Source organism: Notechis scutatus, chromosome 1 (assembly GCF_049901735.1).
Source record: "Notechis scutatus isolate UNSWTSFEM ecotype Mainland chromosome 1, rNotScu1.2, whole genome shotgun sequence".
Lineage (NCBI taxonomy): Eukaryota > Metazoa > Chordata > Lepidosauria > Squamata > Elapidae > Notechis > Notechis scutatus.
The window spans coordinates 129,182,133-129,208,041 of NC_142009.1; positions in this window are offsets into that span (position 1 = coordinate 129,182,133).

Sequence of the window (25,909 nt, forward strand, 5' to 3'; positions counted from 1 at the left end):
TGTGTTCTCCTTATTCGTAATTATTAATAAATAAATAACATTTAAATTGTCATTCCTCAATTAAATATGTATCATTAAATGAAACAATCCATAAGTCATAATTCAGCAACAACTTTTGCAAGCATATCTATGGCTGTTCTAAAGGCTGTTTTAAAGTAGAACTATTTATTTTTTCAAGTGCAATATAAACAAAGAGAAAAGTTTGATGCTGGAACTCATGTTAAATTCTCTGTGGGAAGCAGCAAATATCAGTTTCATGTCCTATCAATGCTAAGCTGAAATATAGCTGGTGATTGGAAAATAGCTTTAAGTTAGATAAACATTTTTTCCCCCTGGGAATATGGGTTTGCATGTCATTGTCATCATCTCCTTTGACATGTGATGAATGAACGTGTATTTACTGCCACATAGATAAACCTCAGTAGCTGAAATGAAAATTGCAGAAAAGTATTTTGCATGTAAATTTGGATCCTCTATTGAAAAGTTCATTTTTAAGATAGAAAAAATTAGAGCAACGTCCATGAGTACGACAGTTTGTAAAGAACAAGCTTGAAATGTCCCATGCCTGACGATTGTTACAATCTGAAAACAGACACAAGAAAGCACAATTCAAATGTGTAGGGGAGGAAGAGCTAAATAAAGAAACTATGATTTAACATGCATTTTTTTGCTAAATGTTTCTTGAAAAAAATGCTGTAGTACTTTTGAAGAGAAAACTGTTGAAGACACAGAAGATCAAAGCAGTAGAACTGGATGAACTAAGGAAAGGATTGATCTAAAGAACAGGGAAAGAGGGGAATGGGGTTCATAGAATTCTGAAGGCACAACTAAGGGATGTGTTCCAGCTCTATGAAAAATTAGGAAAGCAGACTAGGATTGCTTACTTAGTTGGAAGTTCTTTACTGATCTTTCAATTAATGAGCTATGAAAAGATTGTATGCAAAACAATGAGAAGGAACATAATTCAGGCACTGAAACACTGGGTAGCCACATATCAAAGGAAAGAAGACAACTAGATCAATGAGAACTAGATTGCAGGAATCAGGATGAGAGATGACCAGAAGGTAGACTTGAGTTTTTGTTGACAATAAAGAGAGAAGCTTGTAAGACCTGTCTTTATAAAGCTGCAGAAGGAGAAGTAAATTGACTTTGAGATAGGTTGACCATGGCAGTTGGGGAATGGTGGCAAAGGAGATATGAACTGAAGAGAAAATGTGTTGTGTTGCATTCATTTTAAGCTTCCATGATCTTTCTTGCTGTCATGGAAACTATTGTATTGAGAAGGAAAATACTTTTTAATATTGAATATTTTGTTGCTGTTGTTATTGCCAGATCAACAATAAAAGACTACAGGTAGTAACATATGTAATATGTCAATTCATGCTGGCAGATTAATTGATAATTTGATTGTGTGTCATCATGTTGTTATTCTTAGCAATCACATAGAATTTCTTCAGAAGGATCTGTCTCCAACTTGGTACTGCAGGTCTTCCAGTAGACGCTGTAATTGACTCCATTCATCTTATTTCTAGTTGTCTTCTTCTTCTCTTTCCTTCTACCTTTTCCAGCATTTTTGACTTTTCAAGAAGCTGGGCCTTCATGTAATGTGTCCAAATTATGAGCCTGTCATTTGTGCCACATACATATACTATGTTCTATAAATCCACTTCTTTGTTTTCTGGATTATGCATGGTATTCTGAAGAATCTTTTCCAACACCAAAATTCAAAAGCCAAAAAGAGGGCTGTGAAAATATTTACAGACCCCTCACATCCTGGACATAAACTGTTTCAACTCCTACCCTCAAAATGATGCTATAGAGCACTGCACACCAGAAAAACTAGACACAAGGACAGTTTTTTCTTAAACGGCATCACTCTGCTAAACAAATAATTTCCTCAACACTGTCAAACTGTTTACTAAGTCTGAATTACTATTACTATTAGTATTAATCCTCCCTTCCTTTCACCCATATCTTTTCACTTATGACTGTATGACTGTAACTTTGTTGCTTGTATCCTAATGATTTTTATTGACTATTTCCTAGTATGTTTTTTTAATAAATATGTTTTTATTTTTATATAAATATGATTTTATTTTATGCATTACTATTAATATTTATCTTCCCTTCCTTTCACCCATCTCCTCCCACTTATGACTGTATAACCATAATTTTGTTGCTTGTATCCTAAGGATTTTTTTACTGTTTCTTAGTATGATTTGATTGCTTATTGTACCCTATGACTATTATTAAGTGTTGCACCTGATGATTCTTGTCTCTTGATGAATGTATCTTTTCTTTTATGGACACTGAGAGCATATGCACCAAGACAAATTCCTTGTGTGTCCAATCACACTTGGCCAATAAAGAATTCTATCTATCTATTGTTTCTATCCTGCTTCATCAAAGTCCTACTTTTGCTTAGTAAAGAATGTAATTGCTCTGATTTTTTTAAGTGTACATATGTACATGATGATACTGAAGCCTTTCATTACTGCCCTACCAAGTGCTAATGTGCAGCCTATTTCTTAACTGGTGCACCCTTTGCTGTTGATAATTGATCTTTAAAAACAGAAGCTACACATCACTTTAATATCTCCAATGTGAAGTCTAAGACTGGTTGCTCTATCAGAGTTGTATTATGAGCATAGTGCAATGTTAATGATGTTTCTTCCTCAAGTTTTAAAATCATGCTAATCCAACCTCTTAGTAAATATTTCTCATATCGCTTGAATAAGGGCAGATTATCAAATCTTCCCTCACTTCTTTGCCAATTAGAAGCCAGTCTAACTCACCATGTTCTGTCCAGTCAGCAATTTCCTATCACATATATAGGTTTTCCATGAAGACAATGGGATAGACTGAGATTCATATTTTCCTAAAGGCATTCTATAGCTTGATATAGCTGATAAATTGGCATCTATATATTGCAGAAATGAAATTTACTTTTAGAAGATACATGGAGCTATTGTTATACCTCTGCAAAGCCCAAACCATACATTATTTATGAATTGTCTTGTATTTGAAGAGGATGTCTGAATTATTTTTTAATAAAGAAACATTTTTAAAATCAACAAGTTTTCTTTTCTTCCTCAGTTGTAGACACTTCTTTGAAGACTGTTTTCAAGTGATATATTTTATAAAGTTATGATTTCCCTTTTGATAACTGTCATGCCACAAAAAATGTTCTAAAACTATTAATATAACTTCATGGGCTTTTTTATTTTGCTTTCTGTACCTTCTGCATGTAAAATGTATTTCTGTGATCTGTATTAACATTAAGCCTATAATGCAGGCAATCATTCCTCATTAATGTGCAGCTATCTGTTAGTGTCAGACCGCATTTACAGATTTTCTGATTCCGATATCCACTACTTAGAAATTCAGAATAACTGAATGGCAGAGGAAGTGTAAAAAGCATAGACCATGTCTTAATTAGACATCCAATTAGATCCAAATACACTTTTTCAACTCCTTCAGAATTAAAAAATAAGTGAAGAAAATGAGAAACCAGGTTTCAGCACAAGAATAAATGATAGGATTATCAAATGGATCTGGTAAGACACAGATAGAAAAAAAGATCTATGAGACAAATTGAACTTAAAGATAACCTGGGCCAAAGTCAAAGAATTATTGTCATTTTTACATCTCCGGACTACCATTTCAAATGTAAAAATCAGGACCAGTTTTACTATATAGAAAAGATGTTTTTGTCCTGTGAGAATAATCAAAGTCTGATGATGATGAAAAGTTTTGGGGCATCTGCTGGATATCAAAATGGAGCTATGTGGCATACAATGAAATGTTCCCCAAACCTTGATATCTTGCCTGATCTTTATGTATTCTGATTTACCATGGACCATATCTTTAAAATCAATAGATAATTTCCTGAGCTATTAGAGCCCGTCAGTTCAGAATGTATATACAACATATTTATAATTGCTTTGAAAGTGACCAGATCATGAATGCCAAGAATAACTGGTTCACTTGGAACAGATTCTAGAGCTTTGTGGAAAGAGGAGATCTCACAAAAATGGTCAGAATTCAACTAGGAGATCATTAAGCATCTGGTGTGATGCACACTGTTTTGGAACCCTGCAGAGAAGCAAACTGTGACTATAAATCCCTTACTACTTTCATTTTTCATTTTTTCATAATATGTAAAATAAAGAAAAATAAAAGAAAGAAGAAAGGGAAATGAGAAGAGTTAACTTAAGGGTTTCAGCAGGACAGGCCACTAATGACATTGCTTTATGAGTGTGGTTGAATCTCTTATTCTCTCCCACAATTATACATCTCTGCAGATGTAAATATAATTCTTTGAAAAGAACTTCCCTTTCTTAAAAAAATCAGAATTGAAAGTGGACAGTTTCAAAATCTCTGTACCTATTTGTACCTATCTTTGTACTTAAGTAGGGCAGCTTTCCAGTCAAGAAACCTAAACTACAGTATATTTGAAATGTTCATTATCTATTATCATAGATAATACATAGATGGTACTCATCCTACATAACATTGGTGAATAATAAGGTCTTTGAAGAGTTCATCCTTTTAAAAGGATTTACTGTGCCTTCAAACTTCATCACATTCTGTTGAAAGTTAACAATATTGCATGTGTTGTTGGATTTCCAGTGCTAGCAAAGTCTGACACAAAACTTAAGTTTTTTAAAATCTTACTTTTTGCTAAACTGCTCAGAACAGAATGCAATAGTCGCTGAACACCTCAAGTCTTGATATACAGTCCTTATAGAGAAAGAAAAGACTATGATTTGTTCTCAACATGCAAAATGCAGAACACAATTCCATGAAAGTGCATTTCATACACTTTTGAGTTGTTAAGAAGAGCATTAGCAAATTTCTCACAATTCATTAACCATTCATAAAAAGTTTTTCTTATCCCAGGTTCATTTGACTTTCCTATGTATACTTTTCCTCATTTTTTAAAACTAGCTATACTTTAGTAAGACTGCAGAATAATTTGACTTTCTCTACATCAGAAAATGTTTTAGCGGAATATGCTCTCATATCGTCAGCAATGATGACTATTTACAATTAGATTTTGTATTCTGATCAGCAGACTATTAGTGTAGTCAAAAAGGTATATTTCCTTTTGAGGGGTTGTTGATGCTCTCTGAGTTTGGTTGTTGTTGTTTTTTGCAAATGTTTCATTACCCAACCCAAGTAATGTCATCAGTGTTTACCTAGTTAGGCTAATAAAGTCTGCAAGAAAAACAACCAGGCTCAGAGAGCACCTACAACCCCTCATTTCAATCCTAAGCTATAAACATTCTCCTTTATTGGTACATTTCCTTTTACTTTTATTTGGCAGGTGGAGAGCATGCTGGGGACTCCAAACACTTCAGTCATTGTTTTACCATTCAGGACACTAGAAATGTGCTATTGTAGACTAGTGTGACTTGACTGGGTCTAGCTATAGTAGTTTCTCTAGGGAATTATGAGATCTGGTAATAATTTATAGAACTGAGAACATGGGTTTCTTAGTTATTTTCCTCACCATATGGTCTATTACGTCTTCCACTACATTTTGTTTTTTATCTATAAATTTCTACATGCTCTTTAGATATACCATGCTATACTTTTCTTTCCACATTGTATGATTTTCGTATTGCATAACTGCATTTTGTAAGTGATTGCAATTCAAAAATCTCAGCCAATCCTTTGACTGAAGCACCACTTTCTTTTTTAGTTTCTTCATCAGCATTAAAACGTGATCGTCTACATCATTACCTCTTAATTGGTTGACTTAAATTGAAATTTTTCCTTTTTCCCCCTGTGGGGCATGAAGAATTGTTTTCAATTTTATTATTTTGTTGCTATAAATATTTAATTCTATTTTCTGTTTTGGTTTTAGCAAGTTCCTTAAATTAGCAAAGATATATCATTAAGCCAAGGTGCATACATAATTGATATTAATTTAACAAATACATTAATAAGTATATTTGCTCATCTTTCAAAAGATATATTCTTGAGAAATCTTTGTAAGTATATTAGGCTCATAAATTGTTTGAAAATGAATATTCACATGATGTTTTTGGCATATTCCAGATAACATTATTTGCTGCTATTGAATGTATGATGAGATCCCACTATACCTTTTGCATTATCCAGAATATTCTGCTAAAAATATTCCTGAAATCTGGTAGCTTTACCAAAAAAAATAGCCACTCTCCAGGGACATGAACTTACCAATTGAATGTACTGTTTTAATCTATTGCTTCCATATGCTATGATTGACTTACATGTCAGAGTATAGTGGTTATGATTAAACTACATAGGCAGCTAAAACAGAATAGTGGAAAATACTCAACTTGGATTTTTTCAAGAAAGTATTACATGCAGATCTTATTGACATTTCAGGTAGATTTTTGTAAAAAACTATTTGAAGCCTCAGAAGAGTCTCAAGAATAGCAGCAAAATGAACTTGTAAAATTAATTCTCCTGTGTTTGAAAAGAACAGGTATCCTGGATGTCTTGATTAACAAAAAATATTTACAGAGAGTTTGCACAGATCAAACTGTCTGGCTGGTTACTAAGGTTAATAGGCTATATATAACAACCAGTCCCTTGAATTGCATTTGGAAGCAAACTGGCAAACAGGGCAGCTCTTGAAACAGAGGCATAACATGGGCATGAGATCCTCATTGATCCTTTGGGTCTTCCCAAAGGGGTCTGCCAGTGGACCTGGGACTCCAAAAGGGGCACATCATTTTGGAGAGGGTTAATGGACTAAGATAAGACCCCACCTCCTCCCACCCATTTATCTTGCTCCCTTCCTTCCTTCCCATCTTTGTTAATTTAAATATCAATTGCTTTAACGTCTCCAACGTTTTATCTTTTTTTAAAAAAATCATTGCAAACTGCCTAGAGATGGGCAGCATATAAGTGTAATAAATACATACTAAGGGATGCTCATGAAGCCTGTGCTACTACATTCTGGGCCAGTTGAACACAACCTGCACTACTTCCTTCTGGACCAGTTGAAGCTTCTGGGAATTCTTCAAGAGTGGCCTGTAGGAGATAACCAGGCTGAGTTGAAGAGAGCATTAAATGCTTCATAAGTCATGAGTTCCTGTGCTCCCGCAAGAGCTCTAAGTCCAGCCTACCTTGAATGTCTTTCTTATCTCCCGCTCATTTCCCTTGCCTGTTAGTTGGTCAGATTCTTATAAACAGCTTAAACTTACAATAAACCTTTATACTCATTTGAACTACCCAAATCTCTTAATTTCTCCAGTGCTAGACATGGCCCTTGATAACATACTTGCTATGTACAGAGGTTCAGAGAGGATTCAGTTTTCACTTATCTCCAGTTACCAATTGTAATCTTTTGGGCCATATCATACATTTGCTTGATATGTTGGTGTCTTGTGCTATCAGAATGATTCTCAGTGGTTCAAAATTTAGGAGCAAAGTCTACATTATGTAGGATGTTGTACAGAAGGCAGGCAATCCAAAACAGCCGCTGATGCTGTTCTTTGTATGAGCATAGGTTTTATTTTTCTCTCTTACTATAATATTATGTATATTTGGTGCCTTTAAATCATCCTTGACTCCTGGAGACTACCTGGACTAGTTTCTTGTTTTGGGGGGCAAGGTTTTTCAGAAGTGGTTTGCCATTGCCTCCATCCTAGGTCTGAAAGAGAGTGACTGGCCCAAGGTCACTCAGCTGGCTTTGTGTTTAAGACAGGACTAGAGTTTACAGTCTCCTGGTTCTAATCTGTTCCTTAACCACTACACTAAACTGGCTTATAGAACCAACTCATTCTTTAATGCAACTATATGCACATATAATCCTAAAAGAGCTCAAATAGATAGAGCAGAGAGAAATTACACAGAAAACTAGCATGCACTTTCTGGTATTCCTAATGGGGATCCATTGATTAGTTGATTATGGATTTGCTCATTTTAATTAGAGTAGTATACTAAGTCTTGCAATATTATAGACTGTTTTCCTTTATCATGTTCTCATTGAAGGGGGAAAGCATTTACCCTATTATCTCCCTGGTGAATAATAGCCTTGAATGTAAAATCATTATAGAGTTCTGCAATCAGCTGTAAGCAGTAAATTACTACAATTGCTACAAGCTCATTCATTTTAATTCCAGAATCTTTCCTAAATACTTGAACCTTAGTGTACATTTATTGTTGGTTTCGAAAGGAAAAGAAGTCAAAGAACCATGGCTTGTATCTTACAAAACATTAAGATGATAAAGAAATTCTCTTTGGACAGTGAGATGGGTGGTACATATATTTCATAAATAAATAAATAAAATTAAATTCAGGATAATCAAGCTTTTTGTTCTCTTCGTGCTCCTGCTTCTTTTCTCCTTATTTTATGGGACTTTGCAATGGTAGAGGAGAGTTAATATGATCTATCTGTCAAGCACCAGGGAAATCATGAAATCCAGGCAGTTCAAATGGGTATAAAGATTTATTACAAGCTTAAGAATCTGAATTACTAACGGTTAAAGCAATTTGGCAGTAAATAAGGAATTTACAGTGGGCTGGACTTAGATCTCTTGTATACTTCAAGGGACTCATGGCTGATGACGCATTCGACCACTCCCTTGGGCTCAGCCTGGTCATCTCTTACTACACTATCCTTCCAAACAAATAGATCAAACTGTTTTTAGAATGCTCCAGAGGCATTTGCCAGTTGGTGGTAGTTTTCATGTCACTGGCTTTGTATATCCATATCCATATCCATAGAATGACCTGATTGTATCTAAAGATCACTTAAAAAGACAAGGGAGATGTCCTTCTCCGCAGGCTACACAAATTCAGGTCTTGAATTATAAATGAAACATTTGGAACGTGGTAAAAGAAAAACCAGTTCAAAGCTATTTTGAAGCTGGGCCCATAACTATTCTCACACCCTTTTATAGAACAGGCATTTAATGAATACCATTAGTAATTGTTATAGGTTCAAAACTGAATTTGTTACCATTAGTCTGTTTTCTACTCTGATTCTCTCTTAGTTAACTTCAAGAGATCACATCTATTAAAAGCATGGTGAATTTCAGGCAGCTCTCGTTTCTTATGTAGAACATGACCATTGCCCACTTCCTCTTACAACAGCAGGTAAAAAGCTAGGCATGAAAAACAGACCAATGTTTTTGACATATCACCATAGATGAGTTACAGACTCTCAGGTCAAAATATATACAAGTCAAAGCATACAGAGATACACTTACCCATAAAATGTATTCAAACTCATTTATGTGTGTGTGATTTATTCATTATAATGATATCCATTCTTTCTATGAAACATGTTGTCATCATTAAAGGACAATATTTGTAATCCGGTTTACTGGTGGTTCAGGAGGGCAAGTAGGAAGTCATTTCATCCTTGTCATTTCCCCAGACAAAACAGCTTATTTGTGGAATTGTAGTACATGCTTGTTCAATTGGAGCATTCATCCTTCAGGCATGCTACATGCTATATTTCCCCTACTTTCCACCCCACTGATAATATTTAGTAGTATTATATGAAGAAATGTAATTTTAAGGTGTCAACTGTGGTTTCCTATCTTTCCATCCTAGACAAATTTCCAGAAACTGGAAATTTCAGCATTAGAACACTGAGGCATCTTTTTTGAATTGTCATGAGAAAATAAGACAAACAGAACTTGAAGTGTTACATATTGTCCCCCCAAATTATCCCTATAATTTCTGTCTAAAGGTTCAGAAGGATTCCAGATTGCATTGCATTTTCTCAGTTTTCTTACATGTGGCTTTTCTGTAGTGTGGACTTAAATATTGAGATGGTAATTTACCAGTAATGACTCTTGACTTTCCTACAAAAGAGCTGGGAATTGATAGCCAGCATGACCATGATGATTTTTACAGATGCAGCAAATTCTCTTGCATCTCAGATGCATACAGGCTAAGTAACGTGAAGTAACTTTTTTTGGTATAATTTTTAGCAAGCTTCAAAACCACTTATGCAGTCTGTACCACAAGTTGGAGAAGCAAACTAGCCTGGAAATAATAATTATCTGTCAGGTTCCAGGGTACAAAGTGAGACTGTGGTAACATTAATGAAATTGGATTGTGTCAAACTGAGGAAAGTTTGTTAGTCTTTACTTATGCTGATTATTTAGATCAATATAATATTTGGAAGGATCAGATCTACATTTTATGAGACCCAGTGAGAAAGTGTGGCCATTTGCCTTCTCTCTCTCTCTCTCTCTCTCTCTCTCTCTCCCCTCCCTCCCCTCTTTCTCCCTCTCTCTCCCTCATTAGCATAACAATAGTAATACATTTAGCACAGTAGAGAACTCTCTGGGTAGTTTACAGTGTAGAAGCATTTGGAAAGATGGAAGGCTGAGTCAACCTTGAGCCCTGTCAAGATCAAACTCAGGCTGTGGGCAGAGTTTGCCTGCAATGCTGCACTTTAACTATTTCACCACCAAGGCTCCTAACACATGTCCATTGCTTATTTACAATAATCACTTGTAATATTGCAGAATGAAATTGAAGGATAAGGGTACCAGCTTTAGGAGCCTTTTAATAGTTGATGTGATTATGTGGAAGACCTGGATATAGGAGGAGTTGAGCTTGGCTTAAATGTTCGAGAAGAGCCTAATATTTGAAACCTATCCTATTAACATTGTTAGCAGTAAGATGCCTCATGCTAATACTTCATTTTTCCTAATTTTGCCTGCTGGGTTAAATGCTTGATGCTATCCGGATATTAAATTCTGGAGTCCACTGTGCTTACAGCAGGAAGACATACAATTCACCTATCAAGCAAGAGTTTTTAGTATACCTATTGGCCCAGAATGACTTCTGTTGCTAACTCAGGGAGTAAATTATCACAACCAGAGGTTGATAACTTATTTGGGGTATGATTTTTTTTCTATGAATATATCTTTGAAAAAACATGTTGTGACCTTAATTTGATTGCTAAATAGCAGCAAGACTGCTTGATTTCAGCTGATGTAGATAATGGACAACCTTTTAAAACAACCTTCATTTAAAGTTGAGGTTATAATAGATCTCCAGATCACTTCACCAGCATACCAAATTTCCTGATTAACAAAAGATCATTTCAACACTTTTTGTTTGTTGATGATAAAAATGAGTTTTGTGGCTTCTACTCTATACCTTATCCTGTGTGATGTGTCAGTGGCAAGAGTTTGCCCAGTTATATCTGATCTATAAATGAATGACATCAAGACTGTTATAATGAGAGTTTAAATAAAGGCAGCTGTTTTAATGCCTGGACAGTTTTCCAGAGTAAAGCTCCTGAATCCTGCTTTTTCAGACAGGATGAGTTATTATGTGTGACCTACTTGCAAACCGAATGGAGGAAAAAGAAACCATTATGGGAAACCCAAGCATTTAGCTGATAGCAATTAGCATCCCTTCTGCTATTTCAACACATTAGTATGGCATAATCACTAAAACACAGGTAACACAATAACTATAAAAAATCATTTTTGCTCTTTCAAGTCACTGTCAAGCAAATAGGGAGAGAATTCTGTGAATAAAGGCTGTATTTGACGGAGGTCTGTAAAATCCCTGGGTTGCCTTTATCCCTGATGTTACTCCGAGCAAACTTACCATTTATATATTGCATTCGGTATTCTTCACATGTGATATGTCCTACTGTGGCTGGCTTTCATTCTTGACACATTCTTATTCTTATCTAAAACACCCAGTCACTGATGCCCTAAAAATATCTTAGAGTAATCTTCCACCCAGAAATTTATTTGGACAATGCTTATTGTTGTTGTTCAGTTAAGTCATGTCCAACACTTCACAACCCCATATAAGTCCCTCTTGTCCTCCACTGTCTCCCAGAGTTTACCCAAACCCATGCTCATTGTATTGATGACACTATCTAACCATCTCATCCTCTGTCATCCCCTTCTCCTTTTGTCTTCCATCTTTCCCAACATTGGGGTCTTTTCCAAGAAGTCCTTTCTTCTCATTTGGTGGCCAAAGTAGTTGAGCTTCAATTTCGGCATCTGTCTGGACAATGCTTATAAAGATACAGTTTGACACAACACAGATGCTCAGAGCTTAATACCACTTTTGGTTGTTTCCTTTGCCTCTTTATAGGGTTCTGCTCTGATCCTCCAACTTCTCTTCCTCCATCTTTCTCTTCAGTTCTACTCTTTCTACGTATCTGCAAGCAACCTCCTGCTGCTGCCTGTGTTTTCATCTTTATGTTTTGACAACCTTACTTGATGAAGATCATTTAATACAGTTGCTTTGCTCAGTAGCTACATGTGCAAGTTTTTTTCAGCCAATTCATAGCAGTAACCAAGGAGGACTTTTTTTAAAAAAAATAAGAGCCTCTTTATGACAATTCACAATGATGAGCATCTTTTCCTTTGAAAAGTTCATTTGATCCAGAACCTATCCAGATGATGGCAGAAATGTGGATTTTGCTTTAATTTCATGATGCTTTAAGCAGTGATAACATATATACAAATATATACAGAAGCCTGATGATAGCAGATGAGATTCTGCTGAAACGTTGCTACAACTTTAAAAGCACAACTACAATGACATGGGAAAATACCCAAACAAAGCTGAATGCCATACATGTAAGTACCCGCGAAAACTTATATATATATATATATAGATAGATAGATAGATATAGATATAGATATAGATATAGATATAGATATAGATATAGATATAGATATAGATATAGATATAGATATAGATATAGATATAGATATAGATATATAGATATATAGATAGATAGATAGATAGATAGATAGATAGAGAGAGAGAGAGAGAGAGAGAGAGAGAGAGAGAGAGATCACCTCGTATTTGGGAATGTGGAGAGTAACTCCACTGGATTTAAGGAAATAGACATGCTTTTCCCCCACCATATCAATAATATAGCATTTATTAAGAGTTCTTAAAGTGACAACAGATCCATTAGATCAGGAGTGGGGAACTATGATCTTTTTATGACTTGTGGACTTCAAGTCCCAGAACTCCTAAGCCAGTTACAGTTTCCCACCTCTGCATTAGATGGATGTGAGTTGTTCTTTTTTTAAAATATATCTATAACACGAGTACAGTAAAAATAGAAGATCACTCTTCACTGAAATAAAAATGCTTTGTGATACATGCCACTTAAAAATCTACATAATCATAAATATTTTAATCATTTATATATTTCTGTCCGTATTGTTTTTCTTTATAGCAATGCTAGCCAGGAAATTCTAGAAGTTGAAGTGCACATTTCTTAAAGTTGCCAAGATTGGGAACCACCACCACCACCCCTGTAGGAAAACAAGATGGAAATTATTAAAATATAACAGCAAAAGGGAAAGAGAAGAGAACCGCAACAGGTTTGTCAGCCTTCACGATGCCGCAGCTTCTCTGCATCTTCTGCTTCAAAATCCCAGCAAGGTTCTCTTGATTAGTATTTTTAACTGTTCCAAAACCAGAAAGTGCTCATCTTCTAAGGAAGGTGCGATCTGAAATTGGTAGAAGGAAACACATCAAAAGGAGAGTTGATTGTAGGAAGGAAGGGGGTGAGCAACTACTTTATTTTCACTATGACTGGAAACAGCAAGGTTTAATAAATGAAAGCTAGAGCTTTTGTGAATCACATAGAATGCATATAAAGCTGGATTCCATTGTGCTTCTTCCATTAATATACAGAGCAAGTCTTCCTTTGGCTACAGTAAATTAGAACAGCTCAATGCTCACCTTTGCAGGAAATCTTTTTTTGCAAAATAATTATAAGTACCAGGCTCATTTCCTGAGGAAATCATGTGTGCTATGTATATATAAAAAATTCCCTTTGGTCGGGGGAAAAAAAGATCCCTTATATGTAAATTGTTTCAGTTCAAAGGATAGCTCAGTGGTTCAGAATGTGAACAAAATGGGAAAGAGGGAAGGGATGATTAAAAACAAGATATTGTAAGCAACAATGACAAAAGCTGCAAGACTGGGAGAATAGAAGGTAACTACAGATTATTAGTCATCCCCCATGCCTCATTCTTCTTAACTGGGGAGCAGGGAAGCATGGAACTGCAGAAAAATGGATTATATTTTTATTAATGTGCTGATCATTTTCCAGCCCCCGCCCCCCCCCAGTTTGTCACATAGGATATTTTGGGGGGCACAACCAAGGTACAAATGCTACATAAAGATTCAGCTCCAGCAAGGTAATTTTCTCTTCCAGAGTTTCTCGTTGCCACTTCCATTTAACACTTTCTCAGCAGCTTTTAAAAATGTGCCTGCCTTTCAATATATGGGCAGGATAAACAGCAGCAAGCCAAGCTGTAAAATAGCACAGCTTGTGGTGGCCATTGCTGTTATATAATGGATTGTTGTGAAAAGCAAAGTAAAACAGGAGGTAAAATTATTACAGTTTATTTATTTATTTTGTTTAAAATCTTTATAGCCTACTCCCTATCCAGAAGTTTTGAGGAAATTGGGCACTGTAGGGGATGCAGATGTACTCCACTATGGGAACATCCCAGTTTGAGCAACTGTGGGTAGAACCAGAGCAGACTGATCCCATATTGACAAATCCAGGCAGTATTAGTGGCAACATTTTTGTGACTGCTTACTATTTCCTTCTTCCTAAGATTGAGAGTGAATGGTTGGCCCAGAGTCATCAAGCTGGCTTCATGCCTAAGGGAAGATTAGAACTCATGGTCTCTAGCTTTGTGCCTTTCACCATGACATTAAACTATCTCTCTTGTCCTGACTTTGCGGATAGTTAAAAGGAAAGCAAGACTCCAGAAGTGATGGGATGGATTGAAAGAAACTAAATTACCCTTTTCTTCAGGATAAAAACCAAACCAATCCTTTCTTCTCCCAAGTCTTTCCTCAAAGACGTTTTCTTGCGTTGTGTTTGCAACTGTGTCTCATTTGAATATTGTGAATGGATATTTCTTTCTCCATTTTTGTTTGCTACTGCTCCTCCTCCTCCATAATTCACTAGTTTAATGTTTTGCCCTATGGAATCTGTTGTATTTCCATAAATCTTGGGAGGATGTTTTTTTAAGGGTCTCTGCTATGTAGGCATGGAGCCGATGTGTAACGGAGGCAGTCAGAAATCTATCCTTTCGATGAGATGGACCATTATGTAATTAAAATGAAGAAGAAAGAGCAAACAGTAATTTTTCTTTCAAAGACTTTCGTGTTCTCCATCAGCCCACATTGCTACCCAATTTTCTTTCACACGTAAAGGGACCAAGAAAAAAAAAACTTGATGACCGGTTGTTTAGCAAGTGTTCTAATTTATGACTGGCCTCCCCAGAGCTACTTGAGCAGTTTTTGTAGTTTTGACAGCTTTAGATCAGGGGTCTAAATCCCACCCCTGCCTGTGTGTGTGAGAGAGGGGGAGAGAGAGAGAGGTTGGATTAGATCTCTCTCTCTCTCTTTCTCTCTCCCATCAATGCCAGAAAGCCACCGTCAGTCAAAATTCATATTAGTGGTTTCCAGGATTTAAAATTATGAGTTTGATGGTCCCTGAGGTTCAAAAGTTTGGCAACCCCTGATCCAAAGGGATGAGCCTGAGAGAGGGAAAGAAAGAGAGAAAAGAAAGAGAGGAAGAAAATAAAGAAAAAAGGGAAAGAAAGAAAAAGGGACAAAGAAAGGAGGGGTGGAAGGAAGGGACAGAAAAAAAAAGAAATAAAGGGGGGAGGGAGGGAAGGAGGAGAAAGATAATGAGATATCTATTCTAGTCCAATCACCTGCTCCAGCAGGGTTAGGGGTGTGTGTGTGTGTGTGTGTGTGTGTTCTCCTTTTAATTTACCAATACATTTTGGGTTTGCCTTCTTCAGAATTGGCACTGTAATATATTGGGGAAAAGTAATTTTTAGGGTGGAGATCTGGTCCAATGGATCCTGTTTAAAGCACCAACAAAATGTGAGAGCTTCCTGATAGTCTTGGCCATTTTTCGTCCACAAAACCTTTAATAGAAGCCAAAGAGGTTTCAATGTACTGGCAAAGATGCTGGCAAAGATGTTTCAATGTGGAAAAGGGCCTCAGTCTAAACTAGACCTCATTCAATCTGATGCATCAGGTCTCTCTCTCTTTCTTTCTCTCTCTCTCCCTCCCTCCCTCCCTCTCAGACTGGCTTTGCTCTACTTTCCCAATGTGCCTGCAGGGCTGGCGCTTTGAACATGGATAGATGGATGGATGGATGGATGGATGGATAAAGAGAGAGAGAGAGACAGACAGACAGACAGACAGACAGGCAGGCAGGTAGGTAGGCAGGAAGGCAGTCAGGCAAAACAGACAGACCTTTTGGATGGATGGATGGATGGATGGATGGATGGATGGATGGATGGATGGATGGATGGACGGACGGACAGTCAGAAAGAATGCGACAGCAGCGGCACTTTGGGAAAGCGGTGGCAGAGGCTTTTCTCAACGTGCTGCCGCATTCGAGGCACCAGTTATGGAGCATTACTACAGTCAATGGGTGAACCTGCAGGGCCGGCGCCTCGAACACCCCTGCTGCCTCTTAGCATCTCCAAGGGGGCTGACAGAGGGGGGCTAAGAGGTGGAAGGGGGCATTCGAGGCATCAGCCAGCCCTGCAGTTTCACCCATTGACTAGCACTGCTCCAGAGCCAGCGCCTTCAATGCGGAAGCGGTGGCACGTTACATGCCGCCACGGCCGCGTTCAACGTGCCGCCCCCCTGCCACCTCTTAGTGCCCTTCTGCTGGCCCCCTTGGGGATGCTAAGAGGTGGCAGGGGGATGGTGCATTGAACGCTGCCATGGCGGCACATAACGTGCCACCGCTTCCGCATTGGAGGCACCGACTCTGGAGGAGTGCTACAGTCAATGAGTGAACCTGCAGGGCCAGCGCCTCGAACGCCCCCCTGCTGCCTCTTAGCGCCCCCTGCCAGCCCCCTTGCCTCTTAGCACCCCCCTAAGGCATCCCACCGCCCCCCAGGGGGCAGTACCGCCCACTTTGGGAACCACTGCTATAGACAGATTTGTTAAACTAAAGCAAGTACTTGCACTATGAAAGATATACTCTGAGAATCTCTAAGGAGGAGCTACCTTGGTCTTCTTCTGTCTAGACTTCATTGCCTCCTGCCCTCTAGAATGCAGCCCCTCCTACCTAGGAATCCAGACTACATTCCACCATAAAATACTATTATATACTAATATTGTAATACTATTATACTATTGCCTCTTATAGATCTATGCATAATGACAATTTTATTCTTAACCATGTTAACCTGTTCTTTGAATGTCTAGGCCTTATTGATCACACCAAACTCCTTTAGATTTGAGACTGTTGTTAAAAAGCAGGTGCAAGTTTATATCTAATACCTGCAAAATAGTGCTAATGCTCTGAATACAGAAGCGAATGATCATTGTGAGAAATTCCAATGAGGTTGGCTGGATGTAGAGAATGAAATAGGATGCAACATCAAAATCAGTTTATAAAGGAAGAATAAGCAAGTTGGATGGAAGAAAAACACCGAAAGAGTCATGGTTGAATGGAGTTGATGAAATCCTCAGAAAGAAAGATGGGAGAAATGTAAAGAATAAGAGACAACATATGAATCGATGTAAAAATATAATGGAAGCAAGAATGGCTTTCAAAAAGAGAGAGGTTGAAAAGGGTCAATCAATAGTGTTGTTGTGCATAGGATATATTTAGCTTTCTTTTTCTCATACCTCCAGATTTTAACTTCTTTTACTTAATCTTTTCTGAACTTTGCATAAAGTTACTATCTCAAAAGATGTGATGTGATGTCTATATATGTCGTTATGTGATGTCTATATATGTCAGTATGTATAAAATCAATGTTGAAACATATTTTAATGTAAAGAAAAAACTGCTCACCCCCCCTCAGGTTTTATTTACATTTATAATTTTCACAATATATAAAACTTTTCATATAGACATGTATGTGTGAACTACACGTGTGAACTCACACATACACATGTGTGAACTCACACATACATAAAGAGTTATTTGCAATGATAGCATTTATAGGCCCCACCCCTGCCTGGTTTAGCGAAGGAGAAAAAAGTCCTGAGATGTCATGTGATGATGCCGGGATGCCGTGAGTTTGACACCTCTGATTTACAGCCATTCAAAATGCTGAATTTTTGTGAAACCATGTTTACCAAAATTCAAAATTGGAAGCAATGAAGCATCCCAGAAATCAAGCAGAACAGGTATGAGCTCCAGTGACTTGTAAAAGAGCATTTCCATTTGAATCACAACTTTTTATCCTTTCTTCTCTGAACTCTTTCCCACCTTGCATTCAAGGAAATGACCTTTGACTCAAAGTAGATTAATCCCTTTGACATTTTCCTTCCTTATTGACTTCAGCTAAATTCAGTTCCTATATCTGAGTAGGCATCTTCAGTAAAATTATGGTTTTGCTCTAGTGTCACTTCCCTCCCCATTTTCTTCTTCTTCTTCTAGGACCAAATGGAAGCAAAACCAGCCTAGCACTGATCTATGCTTCCTTTAGAGGTTGCAGCATTTGCCCCCTCCTATTCTCTTATTTGGAATCTCTGTAATCAGAAAAAAAGTCTCAACAGTAGCGCCAAATAAATAAAATATCCAGGATAATCTTCCCACAAGTCTCCTCCTTTATCTTTATTTCATTTCTGTTATTATTTTTTCTGCTCAATATTTCTCTTGCTGTTCTGACAGCTTTTCTCCTGTCATTTTCTTTGCTAATTGAAGAGAACATCCATGATATCTATCAACAAAGCACAGATAGAATCAAAATCTGTTTAATTCCAGTAATCGCTGCAACCAAGGAAGATACAGTTCCAATCCCTGAGGACACAGCTTGAGGACTTGCTGAGATGTAGAGTAAGTCATATTAAGCTGAAGCAATCATTTTTAGTCTGATGCTTATCACATATGTTGTCCCACAGGTCCAGTTATTCAGCAAGTCAGGTCCAGGCACCGTTAGCCAGGGATAGTAAGACTTAAATGTATCTCTGAGTGGAGAAGCAATTCAAACAGGAAAATGAAATTCACAACATTCATGAATGTGCATGTAGCACCTATTATCAATTCTGTTAAATATGCAATGACGCCTCATAAATAGACATGTACGTTGTATGTAAGGTGGAATCTGATGTCAGACTCCACTCATTGGTCCAGCCACTGGCGGGAATAACGAAGCCCTGTCAGTGGCTGAAGTGTTGGACAGCTCCGGCTATAAAAGCCAGTGCTGGCCACAGCTTTGCCACTTTTTTTTTTTTCCTGCACCTTTAAATAAAGAGTTTTCTGCAACTCCTCTGGTCCTGGTCCTTCCTTTTCGTGCCCACTTAACAAATTCCTTAAGGCAAATGTTTGTTCCTTGCAATCACACTGCATTTATGGAGATCAACAGGCTTGAAAGCTGTTAGGAATTACTCCCCCGCCCCCCGATATTTGTTGAATTCGGTTGAAGGGGATCCCTCTTGGTATCTTAATTATCCAGTTTAGTTACCATTTTGCATTTTTATATTGTATCTTCTGTGTTGTTCTCTCCTAATGCTGCAAGTTAGTTGACTTTGTTGTTACAGTTTATTTCGTTGCGGGCCACCCAGAATCTCATTGTCTGAAATGGATGGCCTTACCCAAGAAATGAGTTAATTGTTTAATTAATTGAACAATCCATATGTACCTAGGAAAACATGCAGCTTCTTTAAACATTCACCTAGGGATGGTACATGAGTGCCCCCTGCACACTCCAAATCGACTTTTTCTTTTCAGTCAAAATCACTCGCAGCCCTAGACTTGGGAATAAATGCCCATAGGAACCTTTATTCAAGAGGCAGATCATTAGAGTTGTACATTGGTGGCACATACATGTATTCGTGTTGAACACCAGAGACTAATTCCTTTATTGGCATGCTTGGCCAATAAAAAATATTCTATATTCTTACATTTTTTCATTCATAGCAGTTTGCCAAGATGAAAATAACCCAACAAATATACAATACAAGATTTTTTTTAAAAAAGAGCAAAAAAAGTTAGAAAATCCTTTAAAAGAACAGGAAGTCCCCATGTTAGGAACGAATTCTAGTCCTAACTCTTTATTTAACCCAAAATTGTAGGCAACTTGAACTTACAAATTGGTTGCCTATTGCTGGATATCACAGCTGTCATTCTTCTTCCTCAGGCCCCTGAAAACTACTTAAGAAACATTCAGAAATTGCTGAAAACCACTGAAAACAGGCTGCATATTTAAAACACGTAGCTTCCATAATTTTGGAGGGCATTGAGTTGCTTTGGTGGGTTTGTCACCTCAGGGTCATTTTTGGTAATAGACAGCTTGTTCATATTTAGGAATCGTCCTTAAGTTGTACATTCTTAATTTGGGGACTGCCTGTAGTTTGTTTCCCTGGTTCTACTAAATAGTTCAGAAAATGGTGGATTATATTTAATGTGCATGTTATCCTTGCACAAAATATACAAAATTAAGTATGGAGTCCGATTTGACAATGGAGAAAAGCTGACTTAAGCCCAATTTAAAAGTTCCCAATTTCAACTGATGCCTTAGTTGTACATTTTATCTCCATGCTCTAAATCTCTACTTTCTTCATTGATAACCACTGGATATTCAAAACAATAGATTAAAAAAATACCACACCTCCTCTCCTTGTTTATACATACAAATATTTTAATAAGATCTTTCAAGTCCTACATAGAAGGACATTCACAGCGGCACTGTTTGACTTCAATGATCATTACAGGTAGACATGGCAATGTCTTTTATCATTATCTTCTTGGTGTGTGCTCCAACAAGGCTGAATCTGTGGAATGCTGCTAGAGTGACCCTTATATCATAATGTGGCTGTCTTCTTAATGAACCAGGGATCATCATGCTTTCCAACCTATCACAATCCACTCAGATAGATAAATTGTTCCAAGAGTTTCAGTATCTAATGCAAGAGTTGAAACATCTAAGGAGGACACAAATTTTCTAACTGTAGCTGTTATCTTTAGAAACTGGTAGATTTCTCTGCAGCCAATTAATCTTAGTTTATTTTTCCATTTTATGTATTTTATCCATGTGTTGACTTATTATAGGTCCTTCCAACAGCCCTTGTATAGAATCTTGATATTTTTCATAATCCTTTAGTTTTTGCTGAGTTTGACCTACTCATTAACTTTTTTGCATTCTAAATGTAATTTTTTTCTTAATTTATTTAATCAAAAGAATTATATTTTTTTTACTTTTTTTAGTTTTTCCCCCCTCATACGATCTGAGGTCATTCACACACAAAAAATAAACAAAATAAATCTGGCAGATTTGAGTAGCACTTCTAAGAATGTAATAATCTCTTGAGAATATATCAGCTTCAGATAATTGTGGGAGGGCTGCAGTTAAATTCAGAATTGTTAATTTAAAAATATTTTGATTATGTTTTATTACTTGGCAGATTGGTTGAGAATAACAGTTAAAGATTACAAACATGTGAATAAGATAAGTCTTCCTTCCTTCCTTCCTTCCTTCCTTCCTTCCTTCCTTCCTTCCTTCCTTCCTTCCTTCCTTCCTTCCTTCCTTCCTTCCTTCCCTCCTTCCAACAGCAGTTTATCCATTTGTGGATTTCTCTAAAAGAATGTGAATATTCTTCATGTTTGCGTCTTTGTATGTGAATTAGAGAGAAGGCAGGATTTGATGAAATGATGTATAATATAGAGGTGGCAGTATTTTTAGAAATGGCCAGCTTTCAAGGGGGAAAAAAGGTGAAAGAAAGCCAATTATATTTTGGTGGATGAACTTACTCAGTTCTGTTTCCTTTTTATTCTAGGTATTTGTTGGCAAAAATCTCAACAGTTCAAGACTGATCCTGAATTGATGAATGAATGAGTTGGAATTGGTTCAGCTTTGGAGAAATTTTGCTTCCAGTTCCCTAGATCTGATGCAGATCTCCAATTTTTTGTGCATGCTTATAATTTACTCCTCATATATTATTATAAGTCATAATGGTAGACAGACATTCTCATTTTCTTCTATAATATCTTTCAGCCACTTTTGCTAAAGAATAGTTTTCTTATCTTTAAATGTAATTTATGGCTCATTGGTGTTATGCATTTTCATCTTAAAACTACATTAATCAGAACTAAAAAGTAATACCATTTGAAAAGAATCATTTTCCCCCTAAATCAAAGAACAACACAATTATATTATGGCAAGATTCTGGATCATTAGTACAGCAATGCCTCACAATCTCATCTCCATTTTTCTGCTTTTGTTTTGAATGTAAAAATGTAGAAATTGATGTTGTTGAGAAATTTTCTTTGATTATGTTATAAAGAATGAAAAATGGTTCTGTGCTGAGTTTCTTCTCCTCTCCCCACCATAACATCAAGGTATATTATGTCCTTTTGTCACCTTATATTTATCCAGTAGTGGGCTGCAAATTTTTTAACAACCAGTTCTGTGGCTGGGTAGGTGTGGCTGGTTGGTCATGTGACTGGGTGGATGATGTCACTCATCACACCCAGCCCCACCTCTTGACCACTTGCCTCAAAGGAAGAGGTAGGACTCAGCCGGTTGGGACTAATCCCACCACTGGCTAGCCACATCCCTGCCCATTTTTCTGCCTATTTTTGGGTTGTTTTGGGGCTGAAAACAGCCCGGAAATGGCCTGAAAACAGCCCAAAAAACAGCCTGAAAAATGGCCTTGAAATGACCCCAAAACCAGGCCATTGAGGCCAAATTTTGGGCTGTTTTCAGGACATTTTTGGGCCAAAAACAGCCTAGAAAGTGGCCTGAAAATGGCCCTAAAATGGCCTGAAAATGGGCACAAAAACAGACTGAAAAACAGCCAGGGGCTGGGCCAGCCAGTGGTGGGATTTGCCAGTTTGCCAAACTACACCTAATCTTAACTACCGGTTTGCCAGAACCAGTGCCAACCAGCTGCAGCGCACCTCTGTCCTTATCCTAATGCCCTTTGGTTAAGTGCATCACAGCCTACCTCCCAGCTGACTAGAGCAGGGAGGCAGTGTTTAACAATTGATAGAACTGGAACTGTTCTAAAATGATGAAGGAGAAAAGAAAGACAGCTTAGCGTGGTGTTGCAATTTTACCATAGGTCCAATATTTGATATAATGAGGTAAAATATACAATTGATTGGTCAGGTACCATTCTTCTTTATATTATATTGCATTTTTAATTGACATTTGCTTAATCTTGTAAATTGCCTCATTTTGGAGTCAGGCAGCACCTATATCTAAATAAATACTCCTGACACATTAATTTGTGTTCCTACTTTGTGGTCCAGCATATGAATCTCACAGTGCACACTAGAGCAGCTACAATCTCAATATTTTATCATTGCCTTCCTATGGGTTATCCATCATTCTCAAATACAAATGAGGTGGACATTTGCTTGGCTCTGCCAAATAGTTCTAATACACCATCTCTTTGTGTCACAGAACATAAAGCCTATGCACATTGCACTGGTATGCAAAGGATAGCTTCGGAAGGCTGCAGTAGCATCCATAAATCAGAAAGACTGAGTAAAAATAAGCCTAAGACTAGATTTTTACTGTACAGCATGGCTGTCCAACCAAATTCTAGGAACTAATTTATCTCCCAAAACCTTGAGGGCTACCCCAGAGCCTCTCCAAAATTTGCAGTAAAACGTGTACATTCAATTGGAACAAATTTTGTTTCTGACAAAGCTTCACCCATCTAGTAAACTGTGGTCCTGTTACATTTCCAGAACTATCTATCCCTAATAGGTTGCTCATTTCCTGTTATACTCCTTTACCTAGCAATAAGTCCTCAAAAATTCAGCTTTTTATTCAATAAGGCTATAGTGGGATTGAGAATTACAGTAGAATTCTGTATTCATTTTTCCTGATATTCTATCAGACAAAAAAGGAGAATTGGGTTAATAGAAATCCCATTCTCCAATATTAATACAGAGTGGTAGTGTTGCAATGGTTAGAATGCAGTAGTGCAGACTCACTCACTGCTTACTCCAGGAGTACAATCCTGACTGGTTCAAGATTGACTCAGCCTTCCATCCCTCTAGGTTGGTAAAATAAGGATGTAGATTGTTGAGGGCAATATGCTGATTCTGTGAGCCACTTAGAATGGGCTGTAAAAGCACTGTGAAGCGGTATATAAGTCTTAAGGGCTATTGCAATTGCTAATCCTTGACTTATGACCACAACTGAACCCAAAATTTCTGTAGCAAAGCGAGATATTTTGTCAAGTGAGTTTTGTCCCATTGTACAATTTTTCTTGCCACAGTTGTTAAATGAATCACTGTAGTTCTTATGTTAGTAACATGATAATTAGGCAAATTTGGCTTCCCCATTGACTTTGCTTGTCAGAAGGGTTCACATGACCTGGGACACTAAAACCATCACAAATTTCCAAATGTCTGTGTTTTGATGACATGACCATGGGGATGCTGTAGGGGTGGTTAGTGTGAAAAGTGGTCATAGGTCACTTTTTTCAATGCTGCTCTAACTTTAAATAGTCACTAAATGAACTGTTGTAAGTCGAGGACTACCTGTAATGGCAGAAATGTGAATTTGTGCACGTAAATGTTTGCATTTATTGGCTCCCATGCACTCTGAGTGGCATACAAAACTAGAGGCAAAATAAACATTGCTAAGAACATTAAAGCCAACACTCTAAACTACTCTTTCACAAAACCCACTAGCCAAAACAGGAGCCATTAAACAATGACAATCATCGACCTCGGGGCTCAGATCAAAGTATTCAAGGCTTTCCAGAACCCCAGGAGAGAGGGTCCCATCCTTATCTCTGGGGCGCTGTTCTTCCAGAAAGTGGGGGCTTCAAGAAAGAAGGCACACTTCCTCAGTCCCACAAGATGGTAATATTAAATGGAGGGGAGTTGGGGTGTACCTACTCTACTACAACTCACTGGGTGGGCAGAAACAGTTGCAGCCAAACAGCTTCTCCTATATTATTCCCATCAAGACTTTCAGGCAGGCAAAATCTTTCTCCCCCATATCTGATGTCAAGCATATATTAATATACACCCACTTTTAATAGTTTGGACGTTGTGATATATTTTGTTTCTAAGCAATACTTTTGTTTTCTCAAAGTTCCTTCACAGCCGGATTAATAGCATGCAACAAATACCGTTTTTGCCACACCCAACTGAGTGACAGCAATCAGCCTTGCTAATTTAATCAACTTCCACAACCATTTCATTACTTACTTAAAGCAGTTTTAGTCCAACTAACTACACATGCTCAAATCAGACATGGTGTGATTCCAAATCCATCTGTCACATTCCTGTTCATTTTCCTTCTCCGCTGCCTGTAGTGCCATGCTGTGAGATGCGCTCATTTGGAAACGCCTGGTGTTTTCGTTAAATGGAAAACAGGGACAACAGAAGCAAAAGGTAACAGAACTGACAGTGTGCCCTGAAAACTCCTGACAAGAACTGATTCATCTTGTTGCTACCTTCCAAATGTTGCAGGCAAATGTATCAGCTGACTCTTGGGCAGTCATGGCTGGTTCTCAGCCCTTTAAAACCAGACACAGTCATTTGTCAGTAAACAATACATTTTCCTAATGAAACAGAACGCAACTGTCCTGCTGCGGATAAAAAGAAAAAAGAAAGAAAGAAAGGCTCTCAATTATTTTGAAGCTCTGTTGTTGTTTTTAATTCTCCATACTTGCAGAAGGACCATTTTTAACTGGAGGTGTTTAAGCTGCTGAAATTAAATATAGAGTTGTGCACAGTTTTGTGAATTTTTGCCAAGAAGATAAAAGCGCTTCAAGCAGAAAAGACGTGTAAATGGTTGACATGTTATCAAAACTCAGAGGCCATAGAAGGAGCTTCAGTTACTGCTAAATTCATGCCAAAACATTAGCAATGGGGTGGGCAAAGCACCCTACCTATGCAGCACACTTTCTTTTCCATTATGATTTTTTTTAAAAAAGTGAATCGCGCTGTAGCAGATTTTGGCAA